At 57.8% G+C, this 4217-nt stretch overlaps 1 protein-coding gene across 4 annotated transcripts in view; it reads left to right on the top strand.

Moving 5' to 3' along the window:
- Positions 1-1293: 1293 nt before the first annotated feature.
- Positions 1294-4217, top strand: part of LOC100009818 (uncharacterized protein KIAA1671) — a 267176-nt gene continuing 264252 nt past the window's right edge. For 3 of the 4 annotated variants that reach the window (XM_007490054.3, XM_007490055.2, XM_056821577.1), the window contains exon 1: positions 1294-1597. The gene's annotated coding sequence lies outside the window, so the exon portion shown is untranslated. The remainder of the gene's footprint in view (positions 1598-4217) is intronic. The other variant, XM_056821576.1, reaches the window with a different exon arrangement.

Below are 4217 nucleotides of genomic sequence, written 5' to 3'. Positions count from 1 at the left end.
ACTTAACCCCCACTGATCCAAGGCACTGATTGCCTTGGAATCTATACTTCAAATCCACTCGAAGACCAGCACAAAGACAGGCGAAGGAGTGGCCCTGCCCTCAGGGAGTTCACCATCTAATGGTTAGATTAGGGAAACAGTTAGGTATAAAGAGCATAAATACAACCGGGGGCAATCTCTGAGGATAGGCGCCAATAGTAAGGGAGCTTGGGCCAGAAGGCTTTCCCAGCTGAGACCGGGAGGAAGCCAGAGGAATCAGGAGGCCACCTACGCTGATGAAATGACGATCTCGACATATATGCCAGTTTTACCCTCTCGTGAGTGCCGGGGTCTTTGTGGGAGGGTGCTCCATCCGAGCGATTACCTTGAAGGAATCTTGTCTAAAATCCTGCCCTACTAGTAAGGGTCCTAATAGTGGGCTGGGGATGGGGGCACTCCGGCTGGAGCTCAGCACGCTCCAGGGCAAAGGGCCACCCCACCCTTCCCACCAGGTCTGGGGAAGGCGGCGCAGACTCGTTCAGCAGGCTAGGAAGGGTCCTAGAGGAAATTGACCTGTAGCGTGGCGGAAGCCCCCTCCCCTCTGGGCTGCCGGGGTCCGAGGGGTGCTGTTGCCCTTTCTCCCCACGGCAGGGCACTGGCGTCTCACTGGTGGTACCAGAGTTCTCAGCGTACCGCCATAGGGGTACGCGGGGGCGCTGAGCGTGGGGGGCGGAGACTGGGGGGCCACGGTGAGTGGGGCCCTGTTCTAAGGTGAGAGCGCAGATGTTCTAAGGTCAGAGAGCAAGCTTTCTAAGTCGAGGGTGTGGATGTTCTAAGGGCAGAGAGCGGTCGTTCTAAGCCCCGGGCTCAGACGTTCTAAGGATACAGTGCAACCAGGCTGGCCGAATTCTGGACCGGGCAGAAGCGTCGCGGCAGCGGTTTGCTGACCTTCAGCTCCAATACCGGTCCCAAGACTCACTCTTTGAGCGGACCTAGCCTGGGGAGGTAAGGAAGGGGGGTGGTGTCCTCCTGCGGCTGCTAGGCGCCTTCTGCCCTAATCCCTGGAGCAGATCTCTGAAGTCCATCCTCTGGCCCAGCTTCAGGGCAGCCGTCCAGCCGGCCCGCCCCCTTCTTGCTCCCCCAGCGCAGCTCCGCCCCGGCCCCAGCCGGCGCAGGCGCCGCCGGACTCCAGGTTGCCATGACCACGGAGGCGCTTCCCCGCCCCCTCCCCAGCGGCCCTGGCCCCCCGGCCCCAAACCCCGCCCCTCACGCCGGCCCCGCCCCCGTGGCGCCCCCCACCCCCCTGGCCCCAGCAGTTTAGGTTGCGCTCGGGCCGCAAGGGCTGGGCAGCGCGGCGCAGCGCTGCTCAGTGCAGGTGGCTGCAGGTGTCCCGCTGCCCTGGCCCTCAGGGTAGGTTGCACCGCGGGACTGGCGGGGTGGGGCGGGGCATGAGAGTGGGAGGGAGTCGGGCTGCCAGCCCGCTTGCCTGTCTGTCCGGCCCGGGGCGAAAGGGCTGCAGGTGGAGGGCGGGCCATGGCGGTGCCCCTGGCTAGGGGCGAACGAGGCGCGAGAGGCGGCTGCTTTGGCTGCGGCGAAACCCACGGACCCCGGCGGCTGAGTGAGTGACTGGCGGCCGGAAACTTTCTGCCGGGAGAGAAAAGTTCCCCGAGTGTCCAGAGAGGATCGGGGGTGGGGGCGGCGGGGAAGGATGGAGGTCCGGGAGATCCCAAGAGATCCCTGTCTGGGACGTAGGAGCGAGGGTTGCGGGAGGTCGGGGTCGGGAGCTAGTGGATTCCTCTCCGCTTCCCCTCCCCCACCCGGGTCTGCTTGGTGGTTCTTGGGCTGGAAGTGAGTGGATCCACCTCTGCCTCCCTTCCCCCGTCTGAGAAACCCTAGTGGATCTCGGACTGGGAGCTGCAGGGTGCGGGATTTGCTTGGGGAGGGGAGATCCGAACTGGGATCTCAGGGGCAGACCGGAATTTCGGGGGGGGGGGGCACCGGGAGCGGAGTACTGAAAGGGGCTCCCACTTGCCTAAACCTCCGGGAAACCCTTGCGGACTCAGGAGCCCGGGGCGTGGGAAAGGCCGCGGAGATTCACTGTGGCCGCAGCGCCGTCCCGGGGTGGGGGGGACCCCGCGGGCCCGCGTCAGTCCACTCCCGTCCTCAGGGAGCTGGGAATCTCTGGCCTACCCCTTTGGGTGGGGAGCGCCCCAGCCAGAATTGTATTTCCTACCTTCACCCATAAAGGCTTGGGGGGGAGGGAGGGAGACTGCTGCCTAGGGGGTAGGGGGTGGCCCTGAGGGTGCCGGGCTGAGTGGGCTCTCCCCACCTCCTGGCTCCCCCATATCTGTTCCAGGGCTCCACTCGGCTGCCAGAACAACAAAGTCGCTTTGATGGGATTAAGGGCTCAGGCAGCCAGCTCCGACCTAACCCCAACTCTCTGGGGAGCTGCAAAGGATTTCCCCTTCTCTTCCTCTGTCATCCTGCCTTCCCCGCCCCCAAGCCTAGCTGGGCCCACAGCCCTGTCCCCGGCTGGAGCCTGGCTCCCAGGAGGCAGGGGGCCCCAAGGGGGAGAAGGAGGGGAGGACCCCCAGCTTTGTGGAAGCGGCCCATTGACCTACACCCAGAATCTGACCTTTCCAAGAGGCAGCCCGCTCTGGGCCTCTTTCCGGGGAGCCAGGGCCACTGTTCACTTAAACCTCATTATCTCAGAGGAGATAATTGAGCGTCTGACATCCATAATTTGCCCTCAAACTAGTTCTGATGTCTATGTTTAATGCCAGGCTGATACTTAACTTTGCCCAGAGATTATCCATTCTCTCTCCCACAGGGAACGTGGCTTCGGGAGCTGGTACCCAATGTTTTCCCAGACTCCTCTCTTCTCTCTGTCCCTCCACATAGGGCCTTCTCGCCCAGGGGGCTTCCTTCTCCATCCTAAACCCTTTCTAGTCTCTTATAGCCTGGGTAAGGCCCTTTTAATCTTCTAGCTTGAGGAAATTGGATTTCCAGGGGGCCGGGCTGGGCTTTAGTCAGCCTGGCTCTGGAGGTTTGGTTTAATCAGTAACTTTTCCCCCCTGGGGCATTCGCTCTCCTTCCTTGTGGCTCGACTTTGAAAATATCTGGGAGTTATTTTAGGTGCCCCTAGCCAGGGTTCTCCAGATTGCCTTCCTGGGTCTGGCATCCTCGGGGAAGGGACCCCTCAGGTTTAAAGATGCTCAGAGTGAGCCAGGAGGGGCCTTAGAGGTCATCTGGACCATCTTCCTGCCTGGGGCCCATTTTTAGCTGGAAAGCAGTCATTATTGGGATTTCCCTAACTAAATAGGGCTTGGAGGCAGATTCACTATTATCTGGGGACATTAAATCAATCAGCCAGTGGCAAGTTAAAGTTTTTTGTTTTGTTTTTAAAGTTTTATTAACAAATCACAGTTAGATAGTTCCTTTTCCCCTGGCTTCCCCTGTGATAAGAAAGGCTGCTCTTACCTCTCCATAGCTCCAGAGCTGTGTGGGATCATTAGTTGATCCCTTTCATTTTACAGACCAGGAAACTGAGGCCCAGAGAGGGGACACCCACAATTATAGACAGGCAGGATTTGAACTCAAGCCCTGTGACCAGGCTCATGCATCTTTCTACTGAGCCATGCTTTTTGAAGGTGTCTTTCTTGATCTCTGTTATACAACTTTATTATTGTTCATGGGCTTACATTATTTTTGCTTGGATATCCTTTTTTTGGTGGGGGGGGGTTTCTTCATGCTGCTAAGTTCTGGTCAACATTTGCACTGATTTCCTGTTCTGATCTAAATATTCATTGCTAGGTGGCTTAAGATCATGGAGTTACAGACTTTAAATAGGATGATTTTATTAGATGAGGGAACCGAGGCTTAGACATGGCAGGTGACTTATCCAGGGTCCTGCAGCTAGTATTAGTAGTGATGTTGAGACCCACATCTTCCTGTCTCCAAGTCCAGCACTCCATCCTGTATACAGTCATCCATGCTGCCTCTCCAGGCTAAGCCTCCCATTTTAGAGAGGAAGAAACTGATGTCTGGAGGGAAGAAATGATTTCAGGTAATTTAATAGGTAGTTGAGTGGAAAGAGAACATTTTAAGAATTGGGGTCAATCCCACAGTGCTTGCTAGGAGGAAGTGAGATGGTAGGTGTTCTAGGTATGGGGGATATACGTGTGTATGTGAGAGGTGAAGTGAGTTTTCCAAGGCCACCTGGCTGGTAAGTGTCAGGG

The sequence above is a fragment of the Monodelphis domestica genome, chromosome 3 (genome assembly GCF_027887165.1).
Source record: "Monodelphis domestica isolate mMonDom1 chromosome 3, mMonDom1.pri, whole genome shotgun sequence".
NCBI classification, from domain to species: domain Eukaryota; kingdom Metazoa; phylum Chordata; class Mammalia; order Didelphimorphia; family Didelphidae; genus Monodelphis; species Monodelphis domestica.
The sequence above is the reverse complement of the archived record's forward strand: the minus strand, read 5'-3'. Positions and strand labels throughout refer to the sequence as shown.